This window comes from Lygodium microphyllum, chromosome 26 (genome assembly GCF_053477565.2).
Source record: "Lygodium microphyllum isolate KBCC chromosome 26, Lygodium_microphyllum_v1.1.10, whole genome shotgun sequence".
In the NCBI taxonomy this organism is placed as follows: domain Eukaryota; kingdom Viridiplantae; phylum Streptophyta; class Polypodiopsida; order Schizaeales; family Lygodiaceae; genus Lygodium; species Lygodium microphyllum.
The window spans coordinates 39,192,322-39,215,306 of record NC_141160.1 but is presented as its reverse complement, the minus strand read 5'-3'; positions in this window follow the sequence as shown (position 1 = coordinate 39,215,306).

The following is a 22,985-nucleotide window of genomic DNA, read 5'->3' as shown; positions in this document are numbered from 1 at the left end:
GAGTATAGAGAAGATGAAGATCATGTATGTAATTTGTTTTTGGGGGGGGGGAGGGGGGAGGGGGTGCTTTGAAGCTCCCATAGCCCCCCTCCTACAAATCGTCGCCTAGGAAGGCATGGTGTGCATTTTCCTTCATGTACCAAAAAAAATGCATCCCCCCCCTCGCCCCATGAAATCAGATTTTTGAGGGCCCCCCCAAGGGAGCCCCCAAAGGTCACACCCTTTGGGCCCCTAAAACACATTTACACTTGGCCTTTTTGGGTTTTGACATCCCAAGCATCCCCATTTTTGCGTCTGGCGTCTGAATCAGCTTCCAAAAATTCTTGGGCGTCCGTCTCGAAGTCCCCCACTACTGGGAATCTCCTAGAGTCTCATCTGACATGCCGAGAAATTGTGAAAATTCTCCAACCGTCGCTCAGTGGGTCTTTAAAGCAGTTTTGGGGCTTTGCCACTTAAAAATCGTAATGATGCAGCTGTCACCTTTGACGAAGTTTATTTTTTCCCTAAAATTTGGATTTTTTGGCTATTTTGGAGCACTTCTCGACGTAAAAAATCATATGTTAGAAAGACTTGGGCCAAGATATGGCTAAAGATTCATGCTACATGAGTCTGAAATCCGAGCTTTTTCATTGGTTGGGCCTATTTTTATTTATTCACTCCTTAAGGGGCAAAAAAGAGAGTCCATATTTCTCCTAATGTGTTTTGGATGAACCAAAAGATTTTCTTCAAAAGCATTAGATCCAAGATGTTTTAGGAAAGATCTATGTAATGCTACTGAAAGAAATATTGTAGAATGTGGTTTAAGGGGGCCGGGTGAGACTTTGCATCATGAAAGAGGGGTTAACCTACTCACTCCCCCTTATTTCTCACCCTCTTTGAATAAAGTGCCATACATGTCTACTTTGGTTTGAGCCAATTTACACACTTTAGGGGAGTTTTGAGGTCTCAAAAATGCCCTGTAAGCGATCTAGAGAGAGAAGATATTTTAAAAAATAAAATCATCTTTTAGATTTTTAAAAACTTTTATATTTTGGTAAGTAAATATATCAAAAATTATTAATAAGTCATTGGCATGAGATTCTCATGGTGGCCACATCAAACCTAGAAATCTAGGTCACCATAAGGATGACAAAGGTTGTCATAATCAAGATCTTACTCATCCTTATTAAAGTGAAAACTAATATTCAATTTGAAATTTTTTCGACGTTTGATTACTTCCCTCTGTTCTCACTTTCTTCTTTCTTTTTCCTTCTTACTAGTTTCTTTTTCGTTTTCCTTGTTATTTCAATTCACATAGTTTTTCAATCCAACCTTCTAATCACATCCTTAGTTATGGATTAGTCATCCAATGATCTTTGTAGCTCTAGTAAAAGACCTCTCTATTATTTTCATATTTAGTTGGATAGTGAGTATGAACTAATAAGGAAGAGAACAAAACCCATTACTATTACAAAGTCTAATAAACATACACTTAGGTTTGAAGGAAAGAAGAATCTTGATCTTTGGTTAGATGGTAGGCTATATCCCAAAGATCCTAGTAAGCAGCAAGGTATATTTTTTTCACTTTAAAAATATTAAATATGACTTTGTTATAACTAATTGTATTAATTTGTGATGCTGATTTTTTTAAAGCCTCTTCTTCAACCAAATGCAAGTAAAAGAGATTCTTTAAAAGCATTTCAGTTTTATTATCATTTTCTTCCTTTAGTGATTTCAAATGATATTTTGGAGAAGAAGAACTTTAAAAAGGCAAAGAAACAATGCTTGGAGTCATTTATAAAAGATCATTCTTTGGATACTCAGTTCATGCAGAAGACACTAGATAGTATTAGTATCAATCGAGATGCTTATATGTAAGTTTTTTTGCTTTTACAATCAAATATGAAGCAAGGACATGTATGCAATTGCATACTTCCAAGGCCATCTGTGGTTAGAACTATCAGACAGAGAGTGAATAACAAATTGATGGAGATTCTAGGTGATCCTTTCCATATCAAGACTAGCTTCAAGAGCAAGAAAAAGAAGTTGTATTCAATGAATTTAACAACATTTTCCTTGACTTGCCCACCCTACAATGTGTAATGATCAAATTCTATGACTTGTCACTAGAAGAGGCAAAAGGAGTGCCTAGATGTGTGGTTAAACTTGATGAAAGTGAGATTCTGAAATGCATAGAACAAGAGAGGGTCTCTATTACCTTGATGAATAGAGAACTTTTATTAGGTCATTGCAATCACTCAATGTCATTAAATGTTCGATTTGAACACAACATCTAGTAGCTAGGAGCATTCTAAGTAGATATAGAGGATTTTGATATATTTATAGGGTTTATCATCAAACACCAATACCTGATGTTATTAAGAGACAACATGGAGGAGAGGAGCTATTTATTGAAGGATTTGGAAACTATATGATTGAGTGGCACATATCTAGTGACTTAAAGACACTTAAATGTATGTCCAATGTGTCAAAGGGAGCCAAATCCAAATCTCCTTGCCAATATTGCATGTCCCCATAACTATAGAGTTAAACTCAAGTAATTGGAATAGAGCTCCCTCTAGGCACAACAAGGATCCACAATTTAGGCTAGTTTTAAATATTCCTTTAGTGATGAATGTCCATACATGTACACTTCATGCACTTTGTAGGATAATTGAAAAGATTGTTCATCTTTATATAGGGTTTCATAAAAGCTAAAGCCATTATCAACTAAAATAGATGTTAAAACAAAGATTGAAAAAGTCTTATTTGCAATTAGTTTTCATGGTGGTAATGTTGTCATTGAACCAGATCTTCAAAAGTCTAAGGATGGCAATTGTATCCCCAAAAAGCCATCCATTGGTGGAGTAAATTCTAGAAGGTTTCTAGGCTTTCATAAGAGACTTGGTATGATAAACTCTAGGAATGGTGGCTCAAATATTAAATACAATTAGTGGAAGTCCCTACATAATGCCATTAAGAATCATGTTCATACTGGACAAGCTTGAAATAGAAAAGCTAGTGTTTGAAAAACACTAAAAATTTTATTCTTTTATTGTGATAAAATTGAGTGGAATGATGATGATCTCAAAGTCTTCAAAAACCAATTGAACCTTTTTAAATAAGCAATGATAGAAGCTTGGGGTAATCAACACTTCCCTCACTATATGGTAATAAGTTTGCATATGTATGTATCTTTATTGTTTGACTCCTATAAGGTTTTTTAAATGGCTTTCTTTATTTGTTAACTATGCATCATATTTTATACAACCATGTTCCATATTTTATCAAGAAATATGGATCTCTATCTATCTGGTCAACCCAAGGTATGGAAAAATCACTTTATCAAGCAAGAACAAAATGCTTTAGATACACAAGACATGAAGGTGAAAGATACAAAGAAAACAGTTTATTAGAGGCCTTTTAATGATTCTATAGATAAATTTGGCACAAATTCAAGCTTAAAGATACAACTTCATCATGTAAAACATCATCTTTGGTAAGGACTATATCCATTGTTACCCAAAGAAGAAAAGAGGGATATTTAAACTCTTGTGCAAGACAAATATTTTCAAAATGGTTACAAACTAGAAAAAGAGATGGAAAAAGATGGGTTTCAAGAAATCCTTAACATCTTTTAGTTTGACTCTGTTGCAAAAGAGTATTTAGTTTCAGGTAATTCACTAGGTCCTCTAGAGGAATGAGACATCTACATTTCAGGAACTCTTGTTTCCTATAGCCTAGAAGAAGCTTTAAATGCTTGGCATCTCCATGGGAGAGCAAATAAGAGCCAAGAACTCCAAAGTATCCTGCCCTAGATCCATTGTATCCAAGCATGAAGCCAAAAACTCTTATAGCTTCTTCCTTCTCTACCAAAATTATATTATTTGATCCTTTATTGAAAACTTGGGTTCCAATCACCTTGGAGATAGCTTTCAAAGCCATAATTGGTAGGCTTGGAGATCTTGACAACTTATTGTGATAAATTGCAATTGTTTGATATTTTAAGCTTCCAATATAATGACCAAGGCCTTGACTTTTGCTAAGCTTCAATGACATTGAGCCCTTGGCTCTTCCAAGAAATTGGTCTGCATCTTTAATTTCTATATGCAAAATAACCACAACAGTGTAAGATATCAATAGATAAATATCCAATGATATTTACCTATAATGCGTAACACACTCTAATATAAACTACAATGGATATCTTAGAATTATCTTCCATATCTTAGGGTTTTTATCTTCTTCAAGAAGATTATCATCATAAATATTTATTGAAATTTTTGGTTTCTCCTTTGATGGAGACTTCAGCTTCTCTTTATACCCCATGTCATTAATACCACGTCTTTGAATTTGTAAGAACTCTTCCTCTATAAGTAGCCCATCATTTTCATATTCCACGATCTGATTGATACATAAATGCAAGGCTGCAAAGCTGTCTTGAAAATTCTCTCCCTCAACATCAAGACTTGCTAGCAATTCCTATTCGTAACCTATAAAATTCTTATCATTTTGGCCCATGCTCCAAGGATTGCTAAGGAGTAATCTTCTCTAAGATCTAAAAGGTGTTGAATATCATTTATCAATACATATCTCTTTTTGTTGATGAGATAACTGGGAAATGTTGGGACACAATCAAGAGGACCCTTTTCAATCTTTGCACTCAACTCTATCTCATTTTCTTCCAATTTTGTAATGTTCTCACTTTTAAACAAAGCAACATCAAATCCCTGCACTAGTTGGTTCTCAACATCCTCCTAAAACATTGCTCCCTTCTCTTCAACCTTTTTATCTTTACTTGCAATATCCTCTATCTTCTTCTCTTATATTGTATCTAAAGAAGAAATGTCCATATACTGAAGATATACAAGAAATTCAACATCCTTGTGGACAAGAGGACTTTGATGTTGATTCTGATGAAAAGGGCAATCTTCTTCCTACTTCTTGAATTCCTCATCAATAAGGACAAACCTTGTTTGCAAAGTTGTTCTAGCAATATTGGTAGCTTCCACTACATCACTATAACAGACAAATCCCTCAATCTCTAGGCCTTGCACATGTCAATCATAAGACTCCCTATAATCCTTCAGTTTATCTTAAATATATTTCAAGAGCTCTTGCAAATCAAAGGAATCATTGAGCATATCTCTAATGTAAATAAACCTGGATGAATTTTCAATTGCATGGACGAAATCAAAGAAAGTCTCATCACATGTATCCTCCAGACCCTCTTCCTTCATTTCCTCTAGAGAATTCTTCCTTTTAGTCATCCTGATTTCTCACAGAACCAAATTTTGAAACAAAAAGACAAGTTTAGAAATAGAAAGTACCAATCTACATTTTCTCACATAAAAAAAAGTAATCTTAATTTGTGTAAGCTGGTGGACATAGAACATCAAAATCACATCATTTTACATATGTACAAGATCAAAGTAAGATTTTTAGAAAAATCCCATCAATCTCTTCATGCCATTTTTGTCTTTTTGATATTTTGTGAGACACCCACTCTTGACTTTGAAGTTTACCTTTTGATGTGAAGCATGCTCATCAAGGGAACTTGAGCAAGGCTTCAATGTCCTCATTCTCCTCTTGGACTACCAAACATAGAACAATGGGCTATAATAACACTTTATTCCACTCATTTCCTATGTCTAAATCCATATATCATACTCCACATTTGCAAATACTTACATAATATATCATATATGTCTAAAATCATTATAGTCACAACTTATAATCAGAAAAAACCAAAACAAGAGTGCTTTATGAAATGGGAATGGAGTCTTCAGGCAGCAAAGTAGGCGCGAAATTTCGTGTTTTATGGAGCAAACCTAATTCTGGTTGGAAGACTTATGAAATGCAATAACAGAGGTCACAAGGGCTTTGCAGATTGATATTATCATGTTTCATAAGGCATTGAATCATTTCACAGAAAAAATAAACGAGTGAATCATTTTCAATGCCTAAAATAGCTCATTCATTCAATTTTCAATGTCTGGCTTTACCCTAAAAACTTTATTGCTTTCTGAGAATGAGTGGGTTTTATTAGGAGTATACATACTCTCAGCTTTTGCAATGCACAAAGGATGTGGTTGTGGAAGATAAAAAAAAATGTATGAAGAAAAATTTTGTACAAACACTAGCCTGAGTTCTGTATTTATTTTTCAACGATCACCGTGCACTTATTCATAAAAGTACCACGTAGTGATTCAAAAGAGCTATATTCAAAGTAAAAAATAAGAGACTAGAAATCCTCTTATTCACTCGAGAAATGGTGCCATAAGGGCACCATCACGTCTCGAAATATTAGTAATATGTTGCATAAGTTCCAAGGCAAAAATAGTATACCTTTCACACATGTGAAACAACTTGCACATTATAATTGCCACATGTGTGAGGAAATGTCCTCTTAAAACCAAATTTTAAACTACAAAAGCAAATTTTCAAACACAGCTATCTTTCTGCTCCAAATCACTAGCACAAGGGGACTTCATTACGGCTCAAAGTTCTCTAGAATCCCCAACACACAAGGTAAGATTTCACCACCCAACATACAAAGTCTCAGGCCTGTAATTTCTTTTGAAAAATCTTAGCTACCTCAATTTTCTAACAAATTTCTCTTCAAAATTTTGTCCAAATCTATCCAAAATTTCTCTTTAAAAATTTGACATATGAAATGCAAAAAGGCATAGCTCTCTCTCATGCAAAGTACCCAATTCACATTTCATATGTTGGGTAATCCTATGAAGTTAAAAATTTCAAGTGACCACTGGGATTCAAGTAGGCTACATGGTTTGATGGAGAATCAAGCTGAAGAATGATAGGACAACTATCATCAATTGGGAGGGGGAAGCTACTTCTTAAACCCCCTCTTCAACTCCTCCATCACCATCACCTAGATCACTATATAACTAGGCTACTTACCCAACTAGGTGGTTAGTCACCTCTAACCAATCATTCAAACTAGGTTACCAAGGTTTTATCCTTATAGGAGGTATTGTCTAATCCTTCTTCATCTTGATTCTCCATCGAACTGTGTAGCCTACTAAATCAAACCATGATTTTGCTAACACAAGTGCCATCCAAGTACCTCATGATGTGTAGTAACTATGGCATACATCAAGCTAATAACTATGGATGCATAAGATCCTTAGATATGTCAATCTTTTGATTGTTTGACTTGGGGCTATTCTAATTTTGAGGTATTTTTTTGCTTTTTCTGGATGTTTTAGATGGCTAGAACTAAGGCCATTACAAGGAAGTAGAATTTTGATCCTAGAGGTCTTGCTTCAAAGATTCATTAGTCCTCCAAGCCTTCCAAAGCTACAAGGAAATCAAAGCCAAGGAGAAGTTTTTCACAGCATGTTAGATGCCTAAAGGAGATTAGAAGTGCAATGAAGGCTCTGGATAATGCAATTTCAAAATTTCCTTTTTCAAAGGCTTGTCAGAGAAATTTGTGACGAGCATAGTCTTGATAGTTTTAGATAGACTAGGGTAGCTCTCACAATTGTATTTGGGAGGCTACAAAAGATTTTTTGATTGATTTTTTTCAAGATTCCTATATCTGTACTACTCATACACATAGGCGGCTTATACTTATGGACAAAGACATGATATTCTTTTTAAGAGTTGCAAGCTGGGTTTTTAAACTCTTAAACTTATTAATGTGTATGGACATGGAAGCACTATCCTTTATATCCAGCTTATAAAATTGCATGAGAAATTTTACCTTTGAATTCTTTGCTTGAGATACATGTTTTCAAAGGTCCTTGAGCCAGTCCCCCTTAAAATGATGTGACGACTTTCAATATTTTAAATATGCCACCATATAGAAAAAAGAAAGGTGATTCAAGTCCTAAGGTGGAAGATGTCACCCATGAAAATGACATAAGACTATATGAGAAATAGGAGAAGGCCAGACAAGAGTAGGCAAATAAATGGAGGGAGTATAAAAGAAAGAAGGCATAAGAAAAGAAAGAAAAATAGCTACCATCTTTTGAAGAAGAGCTATCTACCCTTCTTGAAAGGTCTAATCCTAAGGGCTTCAATGTTTTTGCTTTTTACCTGGTGATATTAACAAAAGATCTGATATGATATTTTTTAACTCTGACTATATTCAAACCCTCAAGAATAAAATGAGACATTAGGGGAGTTTTGAAGTTTTGAAAATGGCCTATAAGAGATCCTAGAGAGAGAAAATATTTTAGAAAAATAATTATTTTTTATATTTAAAAAAAATCTATTTTGGTAAGTAAATATATAAAAGCTTGTTAATAAGTCATTGTTGTGATATTCTCATTGTCTCATCAAACCTAGAAATCTAGGCTGCCATAAAGGTAGCAAAGATTGTCATAATAAAGATCTTAATCATCCTCATTAAAGTGAAAACTAATTTGAATTTTGTTCGATGTTTGATTTCTTCCCTCCATTCTCACTCTCTTCTTTCTTTCCTATCCTTACTAGTTTTTTCTTTGTTTTCCTTATTGTGTCTAATTTGCCTAGTTTCTCAATCAAATCTTCTAATCACATCGTTAGCTATGGATTAGTCATGCAATGATCTCTATAGCTCTAGTAAAAGACCTCTCTATCATCTTTATATTGAGTTGGATAGTGAGTATGAACCAATAAGGAAGAGAAAAAAACCCATTACTATTATAGAGACTACCAAACATATACTCATGTTTGAAGGAAAGAAAAATCTTTGGTCTTTGGTTAGATGGCAGGCTATATCCCAAAGATCCCAGCAAAAATAGCACTCCGCCTTTCTATAATAGCTCTTCATTCTTGAGGTTTATTGAAGATGGTTATAATGGGTTTCTAGGTTAGACTTGGTTGCAGAAAAGGATGTCCTCACATTGGAGAACCATCTTTTATCAAAACATAACAACAAGTTGCTGCAGAAGCTAGAGGGCTGTCAAAAAAGGATTCATTCATTAGAGAAACACATCAAATATTATCAACAAAAGCAAACTATTTTAGGCCTTCGAAATCGACAAAAGGCTCTTAAAAATGTTAAGAGCCTCAAACAAGGAGAAGGTGGTTGTAGTAAAAGGATCCAAGCAACAATGTACATTTTCTTCTACTTTAAAAATATTAATTATGGCTTTGTTATAGCTAATTGTATTAATTTGCGATGTTGATTTTGTTTAAGCCTCTTCTTCAATCGAATGCAAGTGAAAGAGATTTTTTAAAAGCATCTCAATTTTATTATCATTTTCTTCCTTTAGTGATTTCAAAAGATATTTTGGAGAAGAAGAACTTTAAAAAGGCAAAGAAACAATGCTTGGAGTCATTTATAAAGGATCATTCTCTGGATATTGAGTTAGTGCAAAAGACACTAGATAGTATTGGTATCAGTCGAGATTCTTATATGTAAGTTTTCTTGCTTTTATAATCAAATATGAAGCAAGGACATGTACGTAAAGGCCATGTGTGGCTAGAACTATCAGATAAAGAGTAAATAACAAATTGATAGAGATTCTAGGTGAGCCTTTCCATATCAAGACTAGCTTCAAGAGCAGGAAAAATGATTTTTTATGAATTTAACAATATTTTCCTTGACTTGCCCACCCTATAATGTTTAATAATCAAATTCTATGACTTGTCACTAGAAGATGCACAAGGAGTGGCTAGATTTGTGGTGACAAAACTTGATGAAAGTGAGATTTTGAAATGCACAAAACAAGAGAGGGTCTCTATTACCTTGATGAATAGAACACTTTTATCAGGTCATTGCAATCACTCAATGTCATTAAATGTTCAATCTGAACACAACATCTAGTGGCTAGGAGCATTTGAAGTAGATACAGAGGATTTTGTTTTGTTGTATAGGGTTTTCCATCAAACACCAATACTTGATGTTATTAAGAGAAAATGAGCAGGACAATACCTATTTGTTGAAGGATTTGGGAGCTATAAGATTGATGGCACATAGCTGGTGACTTAAAGACACTTAAATGTATGCACAATGTATTAAAGGAAGCCAACTGTAGATATCCTTGTCAATATTGCATGTCCCTAGCCATAGAGTTAAACTCAAGCAATTGAAATAGAGATCCCTCCATGCACAACAAGGATCCATAGTTTAAGCCAGTCCTAGATATTCCTTTAAGGAATGCCCATATCTATACACTTCATGCGCATTGTAAGATAATTGAAAAGTTTTTTCATCTTTATATAGGATTTGCATGAAAGCTGAAGTGAAGCCATTATTAGCTAGAACAGATGCTATAACAAAGATTGAAAAAGTCTTATTTGCACAATTGGTCTGCATGGTGATAATGTTGTTATTGAAGCAGATCTTCAAAAGTCTAAGGATTGCAATCGTGTCCCCAAAAAGCCATCTATCGGTGGAGTCAAGGCTAGAAGGTTCCTAGGTTTTCATGGGAGAGTTGGTAAGCTAAAATCTAGGAATGGTGGCTCAACTATTAGATACAATCAGTGGAAGTCCCTACATAATGCAATTAAGGGTCATGTTGATAATGAAAAAGCTTCGAATATAAAATTAAATGTTTGGAAAATATTAAAAAATTATTATTTTATTGTGATAAAACTGAGTGGAATGATGATGATCTCAAAAACTTCAAAAACCAATTGAACCTTTTAAAAAAGGCAATGACAAAAGCTTGGGTAAATTAACACTTCACTCACTATATGGCAAGAAGTTTGCATATGTATGTCTCTTTATTTTTTGACTCATATAAGGTTTTTTAATTGAATTTCTTTATTTTTTAACTATGCAGAATATTTTATACAACCATGTTCCATATTTTATCAAGAAATATGGATCTTTATCTATCTGGTCAACCTAAGGTATGGAAAAATCATATTATTAAGCAAGAACAAAATACTTTAGACATACAAGACATGGAGATGGAAGATACAAAGCAAACAATTTATTAGAGGTCTTTCAATGGTTCTTTAGATAAATTTGGCACAAATTCAAGCTCAAAGACACAACTCCATCATGTAATACTTAATCTTTGGTAAGGACTATATCCATTGTTATCTAAAGAAAAAAAGAGGGATATTTAAACTCTTGTGCAAGGCAAATATTTCAGAGTGGTTACAAACTAGGCAAAGACATGGGTTTCAAGAAACCCTTAACATCTTTTAGTTTGAATATGTTTGCAGAAGAGTATTTAGTTTCAAGTAATTCACTAGCTCCTCTAGAGGAATATTTTGTTTCATTCCACTCAATGATACCTCTACATTTTAGGAACTCTTGTTTCCTATAGCCTGGAAGGAGCTTCAAATTCTTGGCATCTCCTACATGGGAGAGCAAATAAGGGCCAAGAACTCCAAAGTATCCTGTGCTAGATCCACTATATCCAAGCATGAGGTCAAAAACTCTTACAACTTCTTCCTTCTCCACTGAAATTATCTTCTTTGATCCTCTATTGAAAACTTGGGATCCAATCACCTTGGAGATGGCTTTCAAAGCCATCATTGGTAGGCTTGGAGAGCTTGACAACTTGTTGTGATAAATTGCAATTGTTTAATTTTTTAAGCTTCCAATATAATGACCAAGGCCTTGACTTTTACCAAGCTTCAATGACCTTGAGCCCTTGGCTCTTCCAAGAAATTTGTCTACATATTCAATTTCTATATGCACAATAAACTACAATAGTGTAAGATATCAATAAATAAATATCCAATAATATTTATCTATAATGCATTACATAGTCTAATATAAACCACAATGGATATCTTAGAATTATCTTTCATACTTTAGGGTTTTAATCTTCTTCAAGAAGACTATCATCATAAATATTTATTGAAATTTTTGGTTTCTCTTTCTGATGGAAACTTCAACTTCTCTTCATACCCCATGTCATCCATACCAAGTCTTTGCTGAATTTGTAGAAACTCTTCCTCTGTAAGTAGCACATCCTTTTCATATTCCATGATTTGATTGATACATGAATGTAAGGCTGCAGAGCTATCTTGAAAATTCTCTCCCTCAATATCAAGACTTGCTAGCAATTCCTATTCGTAACCTATAAAATTCTTATCATTTTGACCACATGCTGCAAGGCTTGCCAAGCAGTAATCTTCTCCAAGATCGTTGAATGTTATTTAGCAATACATATCTCTTTTCGTTGATGAGATAATTGGAAAATGTTGGGACATATTCAAGAGGATCTATTTTAATCTCAACACTCAACTCTATCTCCTTTTCTTCCACTTTTGTAATGTTCTCACTTTTAAACAAATCAACATCAAATCCCTGCACTAGTTGGTTCTCAATATCCTCCTGAAACATTTTCCCCTTCTCTTTAACCTCTTTATATTTTCTTGTTAGGTCCTCTATCATCTTTTCTTGTATTGTACCTGAAGAACAACTATCCATATATTGAAGATTTACAAGAAATCCAACATCCTTCTGTACAAGAAGACATTGATGATGATTTCGATGAAAAGGGCAATTTGCTTCCCACTTCTTGAATTCGTCATCAATAAGGCTAAACCTTGTTTGCAAAGTTTTTCTAGCAAAATTGGTAGCTTCCATTACATCACTATAATTGACAAATGATCCCTCAATATCTAGGCCATGCACATGTCTATCATAAGACTCCCTAAAATCCTTCAGTTTGTCTTCAAGATCCTTCAAAAGCTCTAGCAAATCAAAGGGAACATTGAGCATATCTTTGATGTAAAAAAATCTATATAAATTTCCAATTACATGGAAAAAATCAAAGAGCTTTTCATCACAGGTATCCTCCAGATCCTTTTCCTCCATTCCCTCTAAAGAAAACTTCCTTTTAGTCATCCTGATTACTCACAAACCCAAATCCTGAAAACAACAAAGTCAATTTAGAGACACAATATGCCAATCCACATTTTCTCACTTCTAGAAGATTAAAACAAGATTGCTAAAAAATTTAGGCAAACCCTTCATAGAATTTTTGACTACTTGATATTCTGTCAAGAACTCACTCTTGGATTTAAAGTTTAGGCTCCTTATATATGACATGCTCACTAACAAATTCTAAGCAAGGGTTTAATGTTGTCTCCCTCCCCTTAAACCAACATACATAGAACAGTGTTATCTTCCTCTTCTTAAACCAACATACACAGAAAAATGTGCAACAATGATACTTTACTTCATTCATCTTGCATGTCTCAATCCCTAAGATAACACACATGTTAAATTGGTCAAAATACAATAGCACTGCCTTGTAAGAAGTGAATTCGCCCTTTGAGCAATAGAGGAAGCATGCACTTTTGTGTCTCATTGATCAAATTTTGTTTTACATTTAGGACTTATGAAATGCAACAACAATGATCCAAACCACTTCGTAGTTGATAAAATTGCGTTTCATATGTCAGTTAATCCAAAAAACTTGATGAAATCATGTTTCATACATCCAATTTTTTTTTCTAAGATAATGCATCTAGAACATTAAAACCACTTATTCAACATATGTACAAGATTAAACCAAGATTGATAGAAAATTTTAGTCAAATCCTTTATAGAATTTCTAACTTCTTGATGTATCTTTCTCCTCTTAAATCAACAAACGCAGAACAATATCCAACAATGATACCTTATTTCATTCACCTTGCATTTCCAAATCCCTAAGATACCATACATGTTAAATTGATCAAAATACAACAGTAGTGCCTTGCAAAATGTGAGTTGACTATTTGAGCAACACAGGAGGCATGTAATTTTATGTTTCATTGATCACTTTTTATTTTACATTTAGGACTCATGAAACACATCAACAATATTCCAAAACTCTTTGCAAATGGTTAAATCACGTTTCATACATTAGTGAATCTTTTTGTAGGAAAACTAACAAATTTGATCATCTTTAATGCCTTGAAATTCAAGATTGTAGAGAAAAAAGTGACAATAAAAAGTTTGATACCTGAGAATTGTACTTCCTACTGAGAATAAATGGGTTTTTGTAGAAATACACGTGATTTGGCCTTGCAATGGACACAAGGTAAATGGTTTGTGGAAGAAAAAACAAAATGCATCGAAGAAAAATGAAACTCGACCTTGAGTTGTTGTATATATATGCCAACATTCACTACACATTTGTTCAAGAAGTGTTGTGCACTCATTAGGAAGAGCTATGTTTAAAATGAAAAAGAATAGGCTTAAAATTATCTTTTACCTTTAAAAAGTGAGCCATAAAAGTGCTATCATGCCAAAAATGTCAATGATACATGGCACAAGTTTTGAAGCAAAAATGGTCTACTCATCACATGTATCATGCTAAATAAACATTACAGTAGCCACATGTGTAAACAAACATTCTCTTAAATCCAATTTTTTAACCGCAAAAAGGTTTTTTAAGACAAAGCTCTTTCTATGCTCAATAGCACCAACATAAGGCTAACTTGGTCACAACTCAAAATTATTCCTTAGCACAAGGCAACTTGGGACGATTTCATCACCTAGCATATGTGCCAAGGCCTCAAAAATGTAAGTTTTTTGAAAAATCTGAGCTAGCTCTATATTAGTGTAATGAATCATGCTATATGTTTCCCAAAAGAGCGTAACATATGAAACGTTATTGGTCATGGCTCCCCCATAAACAGTAGTCATTTCGTGTTTCATATGTTATCAGACGAAATGATAATTTTGCTTCCACTGATGTTGATAATTATTGAGTGTATCAACTATATGAGTAATGGATTATTCTGCTTGAGGTTTAGATATTGATGTTGGTATTCAAATTGAAAGTCCCACAAGGTTTGTTTTCATTGTGGATAAGATTTAAATATTATTGATGTGAACATTCAGATAGATCTTGAGATTTGCGAGAAGACTGTTGTTCTATTGTGAGACTTGTACTTCATGACATAAATTGTCTTTGAATGCTGACATGCAAGAGAAGAAATTCCTTCTCAAGCAAATTAAGGCACCCGAGTTTGGTGGGAAAGGAATAGACGTCGCAGCAGAGGCGAAGAAATGGATTGAGTCGATGGATGATTATTTCTATGTTTCAAGAACTACTTTTGCCAATCAAGCAATGATAGCCAATAGTTAGCTAGATTCGGATATATCAAATACAATAAGTTGTTTCTTTAAAAGACCATATGCTTATTAGTGACCAGAGTGTCGCAACGAATGCGTGATGGGTCCTAACCCACAGGATCTAGAATGAAATCTCCAGTTCTTCTAAGATGAGGACATCTCGAGTTCTCTAAGGGGGAGAGGATGTAATATCCCCACCCCTCGCATAGGAACCCCCCCTAAATAATTAAATTAGTTCAAAAATTTTTAATCCATCTCTCTCCATCGTTGCTGAACAGGAGGTGGTGGGAGGAAGAAGGAGACGACGCTAATGATGACGAGAAAGGAGTGGAAGATGGCGACGATGATGATGATGTTGAGGGGGGAGGCCACATGGCCTACCACTCCTCTCACCTTGGGCATATCAAGCACCCGCAGCCATCAGGAGGGGCGAAGAAGGCCCATCGCCATGCAGATGGCGACAAGTGGTGGACACCACCACCTCCTCCCCACCTCCCTCCCATTACAAAATCCCCCCCCCCTCCATTGTAAGGAGAATAGAAGGCCTTGATGCCCTGGCACGACAGAAAGAGAGAGAGAGTAGTTTATTATCGTCCACGGAAGGCCAAATTATGACCCATGGGACCTTTCCAAATATACAATGATTCTCCTCCCTTATGGTAGGAAAGGGGTAGCTACGATGAAAGAATGATCTATGCAGCGTGGTTCTCCCGAAAGCGTTGTTATGCGAGTGGTCATCAAGAGCAAGCCTCCCTTACAACCCGATAACGAGACGTTAAGGAGTGCCAGTTGGGGAAATCGACTTTGTCGGATGCACAACACAACACAAAAAAATTAAATATTTGATAGAACACCACAAACCACACATTAAAAAAAAACAACATACAATGCCTCTTATAGCTCAGATTTGACAAAGAAACTCAATTTCGGGTAGAGAATCACACGAACCCAACACAAAATTCAAAAAACACACCAACAGTTCGAAGACAAAACCAAGTGAATTGTATTCTCATACCTTGACAGGCTTGAGCCGACACTCGACACCACAACGTCCAATTTCTTCAACTTTTGAATTAGCACGTCAAGAGTTCACACTCCTGCATGTGTCCCTCCTCTCTCCTCTCTCACAAGATACAACTGGAATTGAGGGGGAAGGCCCTTTGCTCTTCTCTTCCTCATCCTTATATAGTTTCCACAAGTTCTCTCACACACATTAGGCTTTTTGCTTTCAACTTTTGGCTTTTGCTTAAAGCACTAAATGGCTGCGTATGTACATCACATTTGATGGGATGTACCCCTTTATGCATTTAAAGTTCTGTAACATATGATAGCATGCCAATATTTGTAAAATCCCCCACAACATTTAAGTGTTTGGTTTGCAATATTCTCCATGCTTGCCTTGGACATTTCTCAAACTCCCTAGCATCTTCACTTTCTTTGGCCACTACATATTGTCGTTGTTGTTTACACGTGAGAGAATTATATCGTTTTCCGCCTCACTTTTTTCCTTGTCCCTTAGGGAGGATTTTCAGCTTTCTATGTGCAGGCTTACATTCATCATCAAACCATTTCTTGCATGGAAATCCTTTGACATTTTTGTGACTGCTCTTTGGTTTCCCAAGAACCTCTATAGCTGTATTTATCATTGCATCTCTCAGATCCCAACCCATGTGCTCCTTGTAAGATTTCTCATAAGACTATCTACGTGACCAGCATATGCTTATTTCTTGTCTAAGCCAATACAGAATGCACTAGTACCTACTATGTCCCTTGCATGTCCTACATGGTGGCAAATATAAAGTGTTAAGCCCAAAGCTATATGATCTGATTCTGGATGTTTTTCACCTAGCCAGAACTCTCTAATCATACATAAATCATTCATGTGTACCATTGCATAGTCTACCACACTGGAACCTCCACTGGCTGAGTAGCACATGTATCCTTCCGTATCAAGGAAGCAATTCATACCATTCAATATTGGCATGTGCAAACCATTAACCATATCCATCAAAGCACATCCATGAGTGTTAATGTCTATATCCTCAGATTGTGTACACCAACGCACATCTACATCCACAACCTCTTCGTTGTCTAGCTCATCATGCGCTATGGGATAAATTTGCATACGTCCAATACGTGCATTTAAGTCAGACCATCACATGTCCTTGTTTCATATATGTGCATGCATCCATACTCAAATATTCAAGAGGTTCTTGCAAATCCACTTCATGTCATGCATAGAAGGGGAACTTATTATGTGGAATGTAACATCCCGCAATGTACATCGGTGTAGTGTGCTTGAGCATAATCCATATGTACCGCTAATGTCGGTCTACTTTACATACATCAATCATTTCTTCCAAATGACATTTGTATATGCATGCAACTCCTCCTTGCCCTCTTTTTCCTACATATGGCTGATATGTGCTATGAATAATGTACCTTGGGATATTCGAAATTCTACATGTCTCCCGCTCCCATGTCTTGGCGAGGAACAAAATGTCACCATCACCAACCATAGCATTAATACTTTCACCTTTATACCATTGAAACCCTTTGCAATTCCAAAACAACACCTTCACAAGTGTGCAGCTCCCATGGGTTCGTCACGCATCCCTGTGCATCCTTTGAAGTATCATCACTAGATTTCTTTCCGTAATGTATTGCTTCTGATGTTCCTCTTGTTGCATGGGGGCGCGATCCACATTTACATAAAAATATGTTCCCTTGAGGTATACTCAACTTGGATTCAGGTGCGTCCTTCCATGTGATGCCTTACCGTGAGTGGTTTCACTCTTACCGTACTGTAGCTAGATCAGTCAGCCTTGGAGATGACAGGTCTCTTGATATTGTGGGCTGTGGAAATATTCAGTTGCAGTTTTCCACTGGCAGTTCCTTTTTGCTCAAGGATGTACATCATGTACCTGCGCTTATGCGCAATCTTATGTCCGCAGGATAGTTGGATGATGCAGGGTTTCATGTCTGTTTTGGGGATTCTACCTGGAAGATTACCAGAGGCAGACTTGTGCTTGCTAGAGGCGCCAAGGCTCGTAGCCTCTATCCTCTTGTTGTATCTGGGTCTTCTGTAGACCATGTTTTGGCAGTGGGCTCTATCCCACATGTATCACTTTGGCATGCCCATTTGGGGCATATGTCTTTGAAGGGAATGAAAATGTTATCTGGTTTGCAGTATCTTCCGCCTTTGGACTATGCATGTTTTGACTCATGTGATCATTGTCTTTATGGTAAGCAGAATAGGTCTACGCATAAGAAATCGGGTAGGCCATGCATGAGTGAGCCCTTGGCTTTGGTGCATTCGGATGTTTGTGGGCCCATGCCGTGTATGTCTATGGGTGGCGTGAAGTACTTTGTTACCTTCATTGATGATTTTTCTAGGAAAGTGTGGGCTTATCCCATAAAGCAAAAGTCCAATGTCTTGGCAGTCTTTCAGCGTTGGCTTGCTCTTGTTGAGAACCAGACTGGGTATAGGCTGAAATTGTTTAGGACTGACAATGGGGGAGAATATGTCTCATGTGCTTTTGAGCAGTTTTGTGATGACAGGGGTATTAAGCATCAGTTGACCGCCCCTTACACCCCTGCCCAAAATGGTTTGGCTGAGCGCATGAACAGGACTATTCAGGAGCGTGTCCACTCTATGCTTAGCTATGCAAGCCTACCACAGAGCTTTTGGGCTGAGGCAGTTAGTACGGTAGTGCATGTCATAAACCGATCGCCTTCTAGTGGATTGGATTTCCAGGTTGCAGAGGAAGTTTGGGCTGGTAAGCCACCCTCTTATGCGCATCTTCGTGTCTTTGGATGTGAGGAATTCTGCCATGTGTCCAAGGACAAGAGGAGTAAGTTGGATCCAAAGAGCATTAAATGCATCTTTCTTGGTTATGGTGATTCACGAGAGATGGGCTATCACCTATGGGATCCGTAGGCACGGAAAATAGTATGTAGCCATGATGTAGTCTTCCATGAAGACAAGATGCACAGGCAGCCTGAGAAGGTGGTTGAGATCCGCAGAGTGATCTTTCAGGAGGAGCCTAGAGCTCCTGCATAGCCAGTTGGACAGCCTACAGCTACAGCAGATGCTCATGGTCAGGGTGTTGGACATCAGCTGGGCAGGCAGCAGAGCCTGCAGTGAGATGGTCTACTAGAGATAGACGTCCACCTGATAGATTTCAGCCCTCTATGCATCATGTTTTGGTTACAGATGCAGGAGAGCCTTTCACTTATGATGAGGCTATGCGCAGGGGTGAAAGTCACTCTTGGGAGAGGGCTATGCAGTCTGAGATTGACTCCTTGCATAAAAATGAGACTTGGGATTTGGTTGCCTTGCCTAAGGGCAAGAAGGCTTTGCCATGCAAGTGGGTGTACAAGCTGAAAAGTACCCCTGGACACCCCAAGCCGGCATACAAGGCTAGATTGGTAGCAAAGGGTTTTAAGCACGAGCATGGTGTAGACTTTGATGAGGTCTTTTCTCCTATGGTTAAGATGACCACCCTGCGCTTGGTCTTGGCTTTGGTTGCTCAGCTTGACTTAGATCTATATTAGATGGATGTCAAGACAGCTTTCTTACATGGGGACTTGCATGATGAGATCTATATGGAGCATCCTAAGGGCTTTGCAGAACCTGGCAGGGAGCACCTAGTGTGTAAGTTGAAGAAAAGTCTTTATGGCTTGAAGCAGGCACCTAGGGAATGGTATCATAAGTTTGATGCCTTTATGCAGTCACAGGGCTACAACAGGAGTGCTATGGATCCGTGTCTTTACACGAAGAAAGCCCATGATGGTTCATTGCTTATTTTGGTACTCTATGTGGATGATATGCTGATAGCAGGAAAAGCTCATGATGAGCTAGCTGCTCTTAAATCTCAGCTAAAGAAGAGCTTTGAGATGAAGGATTTGGGACATGCCTCTCACATACTTGGTATGCGCATTAGACGCGACAGGCATCATGGACTCCTCTACTTGTCACAGAGGGAGTATATTCATAAAGTCCTTGAGCGCTTCCGCATATGCAGGACATAAAGCCTATTGGCTGTCCATTGCCTTCTTATGTGAAGGTATCACAGGCCGATTGTCCGCAGATAGATGAGCAGAGGGCCGAGATGGCCCAGATCCCTTATGCTTTAGCCATGGGTAGTTTGATGTATGCCATGATAGTCCTCAGGAGATTGATGGGCGTTGGATGAGATGTTGCCTTTCCTCATCCCTTGTACCTATGTACAGTTGTACTGTCTTTTTCTTTTCTTTTCTCTCTCACTGGGGCAGATTCGCCTTTAAGTGGGAGGTTGTTGGGGTAAAGGCGCCTCTGCCGTGCCACCCCATGTATTACTACACTGACAGTACCCGCCACTGCACACTGTAGGTGGCGGGCGCCCGTCACGTCACTTTATTCTTTACATTCATTTTAGTGACTAGTAAATAAAGGAAGGCCCGATCACACATTGTCACTGTTGGAGTTCCCATTTCTTATCTCTCTCTTTCTTGCTCTTGCTCTCCTGCCATAGCTCGCATGCAAGCTTCGATCCTTCTCACCTTTCAGATGTGACAAGTGTAGGCAATGTATGTCCATAAATGATTTCAAAGGGTGCTTTATGAGTAGCTGTGTGTGGTGTATTATTGTATTCAAATTGAAGTAGATGCAAATGTGTGTCCCATGTTTGTGGTTTTGAAATTGTATATGTACGTAAAAGATCTAGAATTGTACTATTAGTAGCTTATGTTTGCCCATTGGTTTTAGGATGGAATGCATATGAGAAATCAATCTTAGTATCCAAATTAACAAACAAAGTAGTCCAAAAATTAATACAAAATCTAGAATCATGATAAAAAATAATAACTTTTGTCAAATCGTGATTAGTAAAAATAGCCTTAAAAAACAATTGTGCAGCTTGAGATGCAGTTAATGTTTTCTTGTATAGTAGAAAATATGCTTATTTACTAAATCGATCTACTATAGTCCAAATCATATCATGATTAGCTTTTGTATTAGGCAAACCAGTTATAAAATCCATTGAAATATGTTCCCATGGACAATTAGGAATTGGTAAAGGCATTAACAAACCATATTACTTACCATGGTGTTGCTTGACTCTTTGGCAAATTAAATACTCAGTAACAAAGCTAAAAACATCAGATTCCATTTGCGGCCAGTAAAAATCTTCAACCAATATTCTTAAAGTGGAAATAATATCTCTATGACCTTGATATGGAGGACAATGAATTTCATGCAACACGAATTATCTAAATTGAACAGTGATACACAATCTTTTCTCATAAAATATAAATCCATTAGAATAAGACAAAGAATCAATTGTAATCCAGTTATTAGCAACTAAGTGGTTCCAATCATCTTGAAAACTGGGGTCATGGTCATAGGTATCCTCATAGGAGTAAGGGAATCAAAGGATAGGACATAAATATTATGGATGCCTGGTCTTCTACTCAATGCATCGGCAACAACATTTTTTGTTCTTGGCTAATATTGGATAAGTGGATGAAAAATTTGAATAAAAGTAGCCCATTTAATATGGTGGTTAGAAATTTTTAGCTAACTAAGGAGATGCTTGATACTTTGCTAGTCAATTTTAATCATAAATTCAGAACCATCGTATATTATTTCCATTGACATAAGGCTTGAACCACATCTAACAATTCTTTATCACAGATGGAATACTTCGACTTAGAAGGTTTAAGTTTGCAACTAGAATTGGCTATGGGATGCGGATCTTGCATGAGGACAGCTCCTATTCCTGATCTGCTAGCATCAATGACTACTAGGAAGAATGGTTGACTAAAATCAAGTAATTGCAAGATAGGTGCATGTGTTAAAGCATGTTTCAACAAATCAAAAGAATTTTGTTGGTTGTTAGACCAATGATACACAACATCTTTCTTTAACAATTTCGTCAAAGGCAATGCAAGCAATGAAAAAATTCACCAAAAATTTCTATACAAGCTGGCAAGGCCTAAGAAAGAACGTAACTCATGCAGATTTTTAGGAATTGGCCAATTCAAAATTGCCTCTATCTTTTTAGGATCAACGTGAATACCATCAGAAGAAACAATGTGACCTAAGTATTCAATCTGGGTTTGGAAAAATTCACGCTTGTCAGGGTTAGCATATAATTGATTCTCTTTCAACAATTTGAAAACTAAAGATAGATATTCACAATGCTCATTCTCATCCTTACTGAAAACCGAAATATCATCAAAGAAAATAATCACACAATTTTGATACTTAAAAAATATACAATTCATCATACGATTGAATGTAGCTGGTGCATTGGTTAAACTGTCAAGAATCGCATGGTGGGGGGATTTGCTCAAGATGCTACGCCGAACACACATAGAATGCACAAGGAGAAGCTCACTCAAGAGACAAGAAGAGAGATGGAGGCCAAAACGTTTTCTTGCTGGTTTCTTCTTCTTCTTCCACGCACTTTACAATGTACACAAAATATAGATAAGATACAACATAAAGGAAAGTGGCCTACTAAGTCAAACAATGCATAATCGACTACACTAGTCGATTGGCGCTATAACTATGCCAGCTGTAAATAGGTGTAGCAACCTGAATATAATAAGTAATGAGTCAGTGGCCATGTGAGAGTCATAATGACCACCGACGTGCTAAGTGTAGACGTGTGGACCCATCTAACCAGGCGGTCCATCATCAATGTCCGCATGTGTTGAGCTTGTCATCTCAACACTCCTCCTCAAGCTCAACTGCATCTCTACAACTCCAAGTAAGCTTTGAAACTTTTGAAGCTTCTCTATACCCAATGCCTTTGTGAAGATGTCAGCTATCTGACCTGTGTGCTGACATACACCAAGTCAATCTCACCTGCTAGTACCTTCTCTCTCACAAAGTGGCAGTGTACCTCAATATGTTTTGTCCTGGCATAGAACACAGGGTTCCTAGCCAACTGTATACCGCTCATATTGTCACAATAAATGACAACTGGAACTTCCACTTGCACATCTAAATCAGCCAATAACT